Genomic DNA, 13,696 nt, shown 5'->3' on the forward strand with positions numbered 1-13,696 from the left:
GCACAAACTAACACTTTTGTCTTCCATCTTGATTAATGGTCTCTGGACTAGTCTGCTACATGTGTGCCGCTATCAGTACTAGGACACACTTGCCACTTACTACAGCATGTAGTACCGCCACGCAGTACCGCCACGCCAGCATCCCTTTTTATACTCGTAAAATTAAAAGTCCCGGTTCGACTCGAATGCCAGTCGTAGCAGAGAACTCTGAGGTTTATCTTGTGACAGCTAATGTTTCCTCTCTGTACAAAATTATTCAACATGATGACAGCCTTTCAGCATTAAACTGGGTGTTAAAGAGGAAGAGAGGATGTACCTAGGGCTCAGACAGTCTCTTAGAAAGTCCTTAGAATGTGTTTAGGTCACAATTATTTTTGGTTTGATGGGGAATTGTATTTACAAAGAGCAGGTATTGCCACTGGTGCAAAGTTTGCGCCTAGCCTGACAAACCTGTTTAATGGGAAGATAAGTTTGTATTTAAGTGACAGAGACATCAATCGAAGTTTTATAGAAGGCTTGTAGATTACCTGTTCTTTGTATGGTGTGGGTCCTTGGATTCTTTACATCAATTTTTGGCCAAACTTAATAACAAATCTAATAACATTTGTTTAGAATTTCTTTTCAGTCCAGAGTCTGTCAATTTTTTGGATTTAACTTTTTTTTAGAGAGGGGAACAGTTTGTTGACTAAAACTCTTTTTAAAGCCACTGATAGAGACAGCTATCTGGCCATTAACAGCGATTATAACCCACAGTGACTATGCAATATACCCAAAGGCCAATTTTGAAGGGTGAGAAGAAATTGTACCAAGGATAGTGATTTTCTAGAGCAATCACAGGTGTTAAAGAAAAGATTTGTGAAAAAAGGGTATTCTGCTAGTAGTATTGAAAATTCATGAAACATTAGCCATTCCAAGGGAAGAGAGTTTGAGGGATAAGATACATGGTGAGCAGGGTGCTACATCTAACAATAGGCAACAATGGGCTTTTATTTCAGGTTTTCATGTACAGTATAGGGAAGTAAAAGATATCTTCTGCAAACATTGGCCCATACTTCTAATGGATAGAGTTTTAGGTCACATCTTCCCTCACAACCAACTTTTGTGTATACAAGCACCCCCAATTTTGGGAATAGAGTAGTTAGGAGAGTATTAGACCCTCCTCAGAGAACTTTCACTTTCCTGCACAGAACAGGTTTTTTTCTCTTGTGGGCACTGCAGAGCATGCACTACATCTACATTCAACAACAAATGAGACACATTTACTTCTAGAACCACTGGAAAACAACATAAGATTGAAGAATTTGAAACATGCAATAATACCCATGTAGTGTATTTTCTTGAATGCCTGTGTGGCCTTCGATATGTTGGCCAAATTAAACGCCCATTATTGCGGAATGAATTCAAAATATCGTTCTTGGTTATACCAGCACAGTATGTCAGTGCACTTTAACCAGTTTCACAAAAGGGACCCTGCAGGTTTCCATTTTTTGGGTATTGATAAGGTCTTGTCCTCCTGGAGGGGATCAAATAGGGTTAGGAAGCTTTTCAGGATGGAGACCAAATATACACTCTTGGTTCCCTGTATTCTGCAGGGCTTAATATTGAATTAGATGTTAGCTGCTTCCTAAGGTATTATCTTTTGTCTCTCTTTTTTTAATCTTATTCAATTTGATGTTTTTTATGTCATATATATATATATATATATATATTACTGTATGTGCATTGATTAGCATACAAACCAACAGATTCGTCAGAAAACCTTTACTTTCCTTTCAGAATCTACATTTTCTATGGGACATTAAATACAAAATACTACCACAAATGTGGGTCATTGATTGCAAACAAGATTTGTTAATTTATACACACAAAAAAGTATTTTTCCTAAAAAATTAATTCAAGACCATGTTCCAAAAATGAACACACCCCAATGAAAGTTAAATTTTGACAACAAAATCCTAATTAACAAGAATTCAACTACAGGTGAGTCTAATCATTCATTAAACAGAAGTCCAACAGTTTATTATAAAAGGGCATTACTTAACAAAGAAAATTCCTTCCCATTTCATGCTGTTAGCAATGGCACCACATGGAAGAGAAATGTCTGAGAAAGAAAATAATTTCTTTACTCAAGAAAATTGAAGGCTAAAAGATCAGCAAAGCTTTTACTTATCAGTCAGAATACTGTAGCAAAAGTGATACAAAAATTTAACAAACATGGAACTGCAACCATCTCACAGAGATGTCCAGGCCGTCCATGGAAGTTACCACCTCAGCAGGAACGTCTTCTGATAAGAAGGGTTGAAGAAAATTGCCATGCAAGTTCACTGCAGTTAGCCAAAGAAGTAGAAAGCCAAACTGGGGTGATTGTTTCCTGTGACACAATATGGCGCACACTGCAGAGGAATGGCATGCATGGATGTCATGCACAAAGGAAGCCTCTCCCAAAACTCATGCACAAAAAAGCTCACCTAGAATTTTCCAGGGCCCATGCTGAAAAAGAAGAAGACTGGGACTTTGTACTCTGGAGTGATGAGACCAAGATAAAGGTTTTTGAAACTGATGGCTTCAAAACTGTATGGCATCACAAAGGAGAGGAGAACAAATAAAAATGCATTTCACTATTGAAGAGTTTTTTTCCTTTTGTATGATATCCAATACACATACCCTATGTGAGGAGGAGCGGAGTAGGAAAGGTGTCCTGTTGAGCTGGACTTTGACCATTGGATCACCTTTCTGAGCTATATTTGCCTATCTGAAATATGAGAAGCAATTTGAGTTGGTGAGTGTAGGTTTTGCTGGTAGAGGACTTATTGTGGAGATATCTGTCCTTTATTGCACACTTTGGTGAATTTGGACATTATGGACTTCTTTTTGATGCACTTTGGGCATTTTATGCATTTACAGCACTGCTAGTAATTGAACACTTATAGTGTCTGTTTACCTTTTTTTGTCATCTGTACAGGGGTTTACAGTATATCTAGCAGCGGTAATCATCTTCTTCATTATTTTGTATCTTTTTTTACTTGTATTTCACTTAGAGATACAGTCTCCTAATCTATTTCAGTGTGGAGTGGGGTAATATAAGTATAATCCCAACCACAGCACCATATGCCGGGAGTTTGCATGTTCTCCCTGTGCCTGTGTGGGTTTCCACCGGTTACTCCAGTTTCCTCCCACACTCCAAAGACATGCTGGTAGGTTAATTGGATCCTTTCTAAATTAGCCCTAGTATGTGTATATATGAATGAATGTAAGATAGGGACTTTAGATTGTACACCCCTTGAGGGTTAGGGACTGATGTGAATGTACAATATATATGTAAAGTGCATTCTGTGCATTGCATAAAGTGCATTGCGGCATAAATTGATGGCACTATATAAGTACCTGTAATAAATAAATAATAATAAATAAAATAATGTTTATTGTATAAGAACATCATTGTGCACAGAAGCAGATCTGTACTGTAGGATTCTAACACACTGCTACAGTGCTCTGTTCTCTAACCATACAAGTTTCAGAGGTAGAACCTTTTTCATCAGACTGATAAAGTTCTCTACATGATTTTACCTCCTTTACATCTCTCTTTCTAGGACTCCTGACTGGTTGAAAAACAAAAAGGCTACCTATACAAACCCTAAGGGTTGGACTACCTAAAAAGGGAACCTCACATAATTGCACATGGGCAAACCCAGGATAAACAGGGACATCTAGTGGTGCCTGCATAAACTACAACAGACATCATCCTAGATGTAAACAATAGGGTACTAACACCATGTTCCATGTAATACCATTCAATGCATTTTTTAGTGTTTTAGTTTAAAGCATTAATAAACCCAAAGGCCAACATGTTGCCGCTCACCAATGCTTAGATGTGATGAATGATTTCATTTTCAGGCGTTCTTTCTTCTATTTTCATCTGGTGATGCAGCCAGTAGGTCTTTTGTTTTTCAAAAGATCAAGCTCTTTTCCAGCTTCAGTTTGTTAGTGTTTAAATCTGCTAGTACATTTAACACACACACACACACACACACACACACACACACACACACACACACACACACACACACACACACACACACACACACACACACACACACACACACACACACACACACACACACACACACACACACACACACACACACACACACACACACACACACACACACACACACACACACACACACACACACACACACACACACACACACACACACACACACACACACACACACACCTACCTGTTCCCCCTGTACTTACTCATTGATGAGGACCATCTCTGTAAGATGCTCCATACTTCACTCCTGCCCAATTAATTAAAAGGGTAAATGTCACGCTATTATATGTCACACGGTTCAGATGTCCAAAGAAGAGATTCTGCTTATGGTTTTGAGAACGTTCGAAAGTTAGACCTTTTAGATCACAAGTCATGCATTTATTTCCTATAACTTTCTCGTTCCTAACATAACATATGTAATCCAAAGTGATGTCTTTTAGTCTATAGTGAAATAGTACAGTCAAAAGGACTATTGTATGGTTACTCCTTTTCTATGCCAGGAAAACCATAGTCAGTTGGATGTTTGATGAAGTCATACATTCCAGTGTTTGAAAATGATTGGTGAATGTGACGGACTATAACAAAAAACTGAAAATGGAATCCCCTGCAATAGAATTACAATTTAATATATACAATGAATATGCTGACTCACCCAAGTCCAAAGGTAGTGTCCTTAGGACCAAAACAATATGACAGAAAATGAAACCAGTGAGTGAGGCCCCACTGGAAAAGAAGTCCTCAGGAGAACATGCTGCGAATGTGACGGACTGCCTGACAGCCTGACTGGGTATCTCCGCAAAACTACAGAAAACAATGGATTCCTTCCTGGCATCTAGCAGTCTGGTCTCCATAGGTGATTAAAAAAACTGAGAGGTTATCACCTAAACCTATACCAGGAAACCTGTAACAGAAATAAGCCCTCAAGAACCAGGCTGAGCTCAACACAGTCTAGAATTATTTGGTGAAAAGGTTAAGAATAAACTGGGGACAGAACCAGGATCATGAAATAGAACAAAAGGATTACAATGGACCTGTTGCTTGAGCCCTTAGAACAGGGTTTCTCAACCACCGTGGAACCCTAAGATTCCTCCAAAGTTTGCCAGGGGTTCCTTGAGCAATGACCAGTTTTTGCCTCTTAGATAAGTTCCCATTGACACCACTGATCTTTTTAACTATCTGCAAATGAGTAATCCTGACCAGGGGCAGACTGACCATTTGGAAACTCGGGCACTGCCCGAGGGCCCAGGGTCAGTAGGGGGCCCCATGAGATGCCCCTGGTACCTTTTTCATAGGCTTTTTTGAGTTTGGGCAAGGACACAGAGGCCCCATGATCCCCTATTGCCCGGGGGCCCCATGAGTTGTCAGTCCGCCCCTGATCCTGACCAATGACCACAAGTGTAAGAAGCACTCTTCCCATTCACCAATACATGAATGCATCATGAGCTGTACATATAGTCATTTTGAGTAGGGGTTCCCTGAGACCGAAAAATGATTTCAAGGGTTCCTCTGTGTTGAAAAGGTTGAGAAAATCTGCCTTAGAACCGGCTCCAGTCTGATGCCAAGCATGCTGCATGTAGTACTCAAGAATACCCAATAGATGGAGCAGGTGCACCCTTTAAGTGACACTAAACTCTGGTTAAAAAAAAAAGAAAAGACAATTCTGTTCCAACATTTACATGAGTTCTTAACAGGGGCAGACTGACAACTCATGGGGCCCCCAGGCAATAGGGGATCATGGGGCCCCTGTGTCCTGCAAACTCAAAAAAGCCTATGAAAAAGGTACCAGGGGCATCTCATGGGGCCCCCTACTGACTCCGGGCCCTCGGGCAGTGCCCAAGTTTCCAAATGGTCAGTCCACCCCTGGTTCTTAACTCAAAAAAGTGCCTTCTATTGCTCTCGGCCTCTTACTAATCTCCAAATTCCATTTTTATGTGGCTGCAGAGATCAAACTTTCTGTTAGAGGCTGGCTAGGCACCTTCTCCTCAGTTTAAATGTATGTATGAATGTAGCCACCCTCTCCTGCTTGCTGCTGAGATTTACTAAAGACTTTTTAGTGTGCATAGGGCAGTGCACATTACCACAACTAAAGTGCACTGCTTCTTCCAAGTAAACAAAGTGTGTGTGGATGGGGGGGGGGGGGAGAGGAATGGATCGGGAGCTCACAGAGGAAATTACAAGGTGGCAAAAAAACTCCAAAAAAACACATGAAGAAGCAATTTCATGAAAAACAGATTACAGGACTATTAACCTCCCTAGCGGTATTCCCGAGTGTAGCTCGAGATAAAATGTCAGTGCCAAAAGCGGTAACCCCGAGCTACACTCGGGCTTACCATGCGGCGTTGCTCAGGGAGTCCCTGCAGCACTTACTTTGTCCTTTGCTCCCACGATGCGTCCCCTGCAGCGTCCCCGGCCATCTCCTCAGGCCGATGCCGGCATCCGGCTTCTGTGTTCCGGTCCCTGTGACGTCGGGACGTACGGGTGCCACCGGCGGCGGGAAATTTTAAAATTTTAAAAAATGTCATTTTTTCCAAACAAATTTTACATAGCAAAACATTGCTGTTTCAAACCATTTCACATACATTTTGTTCCGAGTGCTTTGTCCTGTGTCCTGCCTGCATTTTGTCTGTTCTTTCTGCCTTGAAACGTCCATGGCGTCCAAAAAGCGTCCCTTTAGGTCAAAAGCGGTTTTAGACCAGCTAGAGAACAGCGATAGTAAATCAGAACCACTTGCAGAATTTAGTGATAATGATTCGTGGGGAAATTCGTCATCAGACACTGAAAACGATTCTGCGACTTTGCTCAGCGATGTGCAAACTTGGCGCTCTATTTCAAATTTCAGTGTTTTTGGTTTGATTATATTATTGAATTAAATGTATTATTATATTATTATTTTTTATGAGTATTTATTAAATTATAATTTATGATTTCGTGTTTCAAATTTTATCATACCCGGGATGTTTACTAGACTCTTGTTCGGACAGATTTCAGTGAGTTATTCCTCAAAATTACAGCTTACAATAAAAAAACTACATATTTCCATGCAAAATAATGGTACCGCTTTCAGCACCAAAAATCTGAAATAATCATACCGCTAGGGAGGTTAAGTAGTGGATGGGTATAGATTATTTTGCAGGATATTTTTTAGGGTCACTTTAAAATGACAACAATAGCTTCCTTGCCAGTGGCATGACATGAGCTTTACCTCAATAATATGGTGCAACAGCTGCATCAAAACCAACTGGACACATTTGTATTAGTCAGATTAGATCAGCTTGATAAATGCAAATGTCTGAGTTGGCTGACTAAAGTGAAGGACCTCAATACCAGGTCCACCTTGGCTGGGTGGCTGGGGAAGGAGCATTAATGATTGCACATAACTCAACAATGAACTTCAGCAGCCAAGAGCTATAGGACATATTTGTATAAGCCCAGTAAATATAGAGGTACAGGTGTACCTCGGTTTACGAAATTAATGCGTTCTCCGGGATGTCTCGTACTGCAAAAAATTCATAAACTGAAATGCGATTTCCTATAGGAATGCATTGAAAACCAATTAATCCGTTCTGAAGGTCAGAAAAAAGTTAAAAAAAGTCACTGTCACTATAGGGCAGTGCCGGTTTTTAACCTCCTTGGCGGTATTCCCGAGTGTAGCTCGGGGTAACATTTCAGTACCAAGAGCGGTAACCCCGAGCTACACTCGGGAATACCATGCGGCGCTGCTCCGGCATTTGTTCTTCACTTACCTTACCCTGCGCTCCCACGATGCCTCCCCTGCAGCGTCCCCGGCCATCTCCTTCGGCGGATGCCGGCATCCGGCTTCTGTGTCCTGTCCCTGTGACGTCGGGACGTACGGGCGCCGCCAGCGGCGGGAAATGTAAAAATTTTAAAAAATGTCATTTTTTTTTTTTTACATTTTACATAGTAAAACATTGCTGTCTCAACCCATTTCACATACATCTTGTCCCGAGTGCTTTGTTCTGTGCCCTGCCTGCATTTTGTCTGTTCTTTCTGCCTGGAAACTGAGAAACGTCCATGGCGTCCAAAAAGTGTCCCTTTAGGTCAAAAGCGGGTTTAGATCAGCTAGAGAACAGCGATAGTAAATCAGAACCACTTGCAGAATTGAGTGATAATGATTTGTGGGGAAATTCGTCATCAGACACTGAAAACGATTTTGCGACTTTGCGCAGCAATGTGCGAACTTATTATGGCGCTATATTTCAAATTTCAGTGTTTTTGGTTTGATTACATTATTGAATTAAATGTATTATTATTATATTATTATTTTTTATGATTATTTATTAAATTATAATTTATGATTTTGTGTTTCAAATTTTATCCTACCCGGGATGTTTAATAGACTCTTGTTCGGACAGATTTCAGTGAGTTATTCCTAAAAATTACAGCCTACAATAAAAAAACTACATATTTCCATGCCAAATAATAGTACCGCTTTCAGCACCAAAAATCTGAAATAATCATACCGCCAGGGAGGTTAAATGTAATTACCGTTTTTTTTTTTTTTCACTATAGCTCAGAGAATCAGCTGTCACTTTCCCCCCAGCTAAAAAAAGAAAGTTTCATTTTAGTTTAGTTTTTCCCCAAGTTAAAAGAAACAATATTTCCTTTTAGTTTTGTTTTCTGAGATAAAAGAAACAAAGTATCCTTTAGCTCCGGGGAAAGTGACAGCTAATTCTGTGAGCTATAGTGAAGAAAAAAAAAAGCCGACAATTGCATTTAAAAATCGACATGCACTTCTATCGTAAAAAAAATGTGTAAACCGAGACACTATTTTCAATGGATTTTCATTCGTAAACCGAAAATTACATTAACCCTTTGAGGACCAAGGGACGTATTTGTCCCATGTTTTTAATTGCGTGTATCATCTGATTAAGAACTTAACCACTTCCCGACCGGCCGTTGCATATAAACGGCCAGACGGTGGCAGTGCAGGGTCGGGTGGCCGTTTATAAATGGCCTCCCCGCACCCTGCTTGTGCGCGCTCCCTGGGAGTGCGCAGCACCGCGATCCGGTGCCCACTGTGTCCTCCGGACACAGTGAAACACCGATCGTCAGACGAGACCTCTGTACGAGGTCCCGATCATGTGATCACTGATTGGCCAATCAGTGATGACATGCAAAGTAGTAAGCAAGATGTCACTTGTGACATCATTGCTTACTACTTGTGAAATCTGTGAATGATCACAGAGGTCACATGGTACAAGGCTATTCACAACAGGCTTGTACCATGTGACAAGCTGTGACCAATCACAGCTCACTCAGTACTTCTCAATGAGTGCAAGAATGCACACAGAGAGAAAGAGAAATGATTGCTTTTACATCCTATATGGGTGTAAAAGCAATGTGTAAAAAAAAAAAAAAAATCTTCATCACCCCCCACAAGTAGTACAGTGTCACCATGGTGACACTGTGCTGCTAGGGTGACAGTATGTAAAAAAAATAAATAAATAAAAAATAATAATAAAAAAAAATAAAATAAAAATGTAAAAAAAAAGTTTAAAAATTATAATTTTTGGTTATAAACTAATTTGGATTTTTTTTTTACTCAAAAGATAACAGAATAAATTTTGGCAAAGATTTATGATGACATATTATTTATTTGCAAAATTTTATAAAAAAAACACTTTTTTTCAAAATTTCTGGACTTTTTCATTTACATAGCAAAAAAAATCCCAGCGGTGAATAAATACCACCAAAATAAAGCTTTATCTGTCTCAAAAAAATGGTAAAAAATTCCTACAGTGTTGCATGACCGCGCAATTGTCATTCAAAGTGTGATAGCGCTGAAAGCTGAAAATTGCCCTGGTCAGGAAGGGGGTAGAAGTGTCCGGTCTGGAAGTGGTTAATACTCTTCTTTTTTTTTTGGTTTGAGTCAAAATATTAGTTCTTATCAAGAAACAACAAATGGATCTAGCTTTTTGCCAATTATTTCATGAAATGGCTTAGTTACAGCAACTGAAGTGTACAAACTTTAAAAACAAAAAAATTGATTCTTTTGGCGTTCCAAAATCTTACGGTCCTCAAAGGGTTAACCGAGGCATTCATAAACCGAGATACGCCTGTATTTACCCTTTTCAGTGCATTGGATTTGACTAGTTAGCAAAAACAAATGTATATTAAAGTACATTATATGCTCCAGTGCAGGGGTGTCAAACTGGCGGCCCTCCAGCTGTTGCGAAACTACAAGTCCCATCATGCTTCTGCCTTTGGGAGCCATGCTTGTAACTGTCAATCTTGCAATGCCTCATGGGACTTGTAGTTTGGCAACAGCTGGAGGGCCACCAGTTTGACCCCCGTACTCCAGTGTTTGTTGACACCAGATGATCATACCTAGATGACTCAACTCTTCCAGAAGGCTTTCCACAAGATCTCGGAGTGTGTCTGTTGGAATTTGTACCTTTACACATTCTCCTTTTAGTCTGTCCTGAAATCTGCTAGACCTATACACCTTACTAACCGATATGTGACTGCTGCCCCTCTCTGCCAATCCCTTTACTGGCTTCCACTAGCCCAATGTGTACAATTCAAAATACTAACCACAACATACAAAGCCATCCACAATACTGCCACCGGCTACATCACCAACTTCATCTCAAGATATTGCCCAGATCATCCATTCCACTCCTCCTAAGACTTCTTACTCTCTAGCTCCATTGTTACCTCCTTTCATGCTCTCCGTCAGGACTCCTCCAGAACCTCTCCCATCCTCTCCTCTGCCCCCCCCCCCCCATCCCAGTACATCCTGTTAGCTCCTGCTCTGTATGCATATAGGTGATCTTTAAAAACTCATTTATTCAGGGAAGCCCACCCCACCTCCACCTAAAAACTATACTTGGGTCACAACCATCAGATCATTCCCTGAAGCTATCACCTCCCCCTCCACTGTAAGCTCCATGAGTATTGACCTGGATGTGTGCACCCAAGAAGGAATCCCGGATGAGCCCCCACATGTACAGCTAGCCCCCTGACGGGCCTGCTGGTTTGTCCCAGGTTCTCTTCCCTATTCGGTTTAGAAGCAGCCAGGCACACAGCAGCACAATCAACCTTACAGTTCGATGATCAAGTGTCTTTTAATTCTTTTTTGCAAGTTAAACTTGGTTGGGGGTGCAGGGAGGACATTCTCTGCCTTGTCTATATTTCTTAGGCTAGTCCCCTCTTAGCAGACACTAGACCAGTGGTTCTCAACCTGTGGGTCGCGACCCCTTTGGGGGTCGAACGACCCTTTCACAGGGGTCGCCTAAGACCATCATAAAACACATATTTCCGATGTGTAAAGAGCAGCTACTGTGTAGAAAGCAGCTACTGTGTTGAAAGCAGCAATATTGGAGGTAAAACGACACTTCATGAATTATAATTACTGGATAAATAATTTTATGGTTGGGGGTCACCACAACATGAGGAACTGTATTAAAGGGTCACGGCATTAGGAAGGTTGAGAACCACTGCACTAGAGGGAGCAGCAACTCTGGGACTCCAAGGAAAAGGAAAGGTCCCAAACTAGTAGCACTGGAGCAAATGCTTAAAGGGATAGTAGTACCAGCAGACAGTCACTAGGACCCTACGCCTGGGCCTGTACTCACAATGTCCCTGGATACTTGGACGCCTTCATCCAATGTCAGCCAGACACCTCTCCAGTGAATTCCCAGACCAGATCCTCAGTGAGTTCCTATGACGCCACGTACCTAATAGGAGACTGAAATGACAAGGTCTCTTGTATCTCGAGCCCAGGCCCCACTGGAAGTGGAACAGAAGGAACATGAGTGCCAGCAGATGTTGATAGGAAGACTTGAAGCAGGAGATGGGGTCCCAAGGAAACTGGCGGACCAAAGGATCAGGAGCAGTAGCTGTGTTCAGTAATCTAGTCCAGGCAATGGTACACTTGCACTGCAGGTTCAGGGCGTGTGACTTATCAGAGCTCTCAGCAGACTTGATGAAGGAACACTCAGTGGTGCACAGAACTTGTACAGCAGACATCCAGGCAGGCACTCGAGCAGGACAGGGAGCCAGGGTCAAAGACAGAAGCGTGGTCACTGGAATAGCAATGGTCATCAACAAGCGGACATCTGGTGCCAACAGGAATTGTGCATGTGCATGCGCGTGAGCAAGAGTACATTCCTGCGTGCATGCATGCTTCTGGTCACCATTCTGTGGCATATCTGCACACCAGATGTTTCCCAGGGATTCCCTGACACTTGGTTTGGCTCCAGATATTTTCAGAAAATCCCACTGAGCTGGGACTTTTGAACTCCTGCAAATTTCAGCTACACTGCCCAGAAGGGAATCAGCCCATCAGGCTGGGGTCTGTTCTCCTGGACAAGAACCCCTTTGCTCTAGACCCCAGAATATGTATGAATTCCTCAGTCACCTACTGGGTGTCCTCCCCCTCAGGGATTGGCTGAGACCACATGAATATTCAGGCCTTGGTCTGCCTATTCTAGCCTACTAGCATTCTAGAATCCACCAGAAGGAAGGGGGAAGAAGTTGAGCCTACAGCCAGTGAGACCCAAAACAGCCAAAAATAATCACACACCGCACCAATTATTACAGAGGAGCTACAGAGCTAAATTTGCCTGAACCTCTTTAGCAACCTATCCTAAGAGGGTATGATCAGGGCCGTGGATAAGGGGGTACCACTAGTCCTCTTGTACAGGGCCCAGGCCAGCAGGGGGGCCCAGGCAGCTGGGTGAATCAGATGTGGGCAGGAAGGGTGATCGGCATGACGGGAGGGGAAATTACAGGAACCCATCCCCTGTATGGCTCTCCCTGCAGCAGCTGAAAGCTGACTTCTTCTGCTTGCTTTCAGCTGCTGCAGAGAAAGCCATACAGGGGATCGGTTCCAGTAATTGCTCCCTCACTACACCCATCACCCTACCTGTGTGCCCCCGCAATGCTGCCGACTTCCTTCTCCTTTCCACCAGTAGCTGCAAGCACATAATATGATTGAGCAGGATGGAGAGTGGAGGAAGGGTGCGGTATATATGTCACATTTACCAGCCCAGGGGCGGACTGACAACTCATTGGGCCCCCGGGCAATAGGGGATCATGGGGCCCCCTGTGTCCTTGCCCAAACTCAAAAAAGCCTATGAAAAAGGTACCAGGGGCATCTCATGGGGCCCCCTACTGACCCCGGGCCCTCGGGCAGTGCCTGAGTTTCCAAATGATCAGTCCACCCCTGACTAGACCCCAGGTCACTCCATAAAGAGTACCGGTCACTGCCTAGTGATATCACACGGGATATTTATTTTCCCTGTGATAACAATAATAGTGATTAAAAAAAAAATGTAAAGCTACAGTAAAAAAAAAAAAAAAATTTAAACAACCTCCATCATTTGTCGCCATTTAAAGCACCCCCCATCCCCTGTGCTGACACACAAAGGCAAACGCATGTGTCGGTCCTGCACGTACGCAACAGCGATTATCCCACACTTGTGATGTATCACTGTGAACGTCATATCATGGGCAGTAATTTTAGCACCAGACCTCCTCTGTAAATCTAAAGTGGTGACCTGTAAAGCGTGACATGTTGCACACTGAAATTCAAAATTACAAAAAAAAAAAATTGCTTTTGAAAAACTGCTGCGCAAATACCATGTGACATAAAAATTGCAGCACCCACCATTT

General features: G+C 42.2%; 1 protein-coding gene across 1 annotated transcript in view; it reads right to left on the reverse strand.

The window, feature by feature from the left end:
* Positions 1–6,534, reverse strand: part of GHRH (growth hormone releasing hormone) — a 38,490-nt gene extending 31,956 nt beyond the window's left edge. Inside the window, exon 1 of the mRNA XM_089673443.1 lies at positions 6,425–6,534. The gene's annotated coding sequence lies outside the window, so the exon portion shown is untranslated. The remainder of the gene's footprint in view (positions 1–6,424) is intronic.
* Positions 6,535–13,696: the final 7,162 nt, after the last annotated feature.

Source organism: Staurois parvus, unplaced genomic scaffold, assembly GCF_062004578.1.
Source record: "Staurois parvus isolate SC_StPar_1 unplaced genomic scaffold, SC_StPar_1.0 ptg000137l, whole genome shotgun sequence".
In the NCBI taxonomy this organism is placed as follows: domain Eukaryota; kingdom Metazoa; phylum Chordata; class Amphibia; order Anura; family Ranidae; genus Staurois; species Staurois parvus.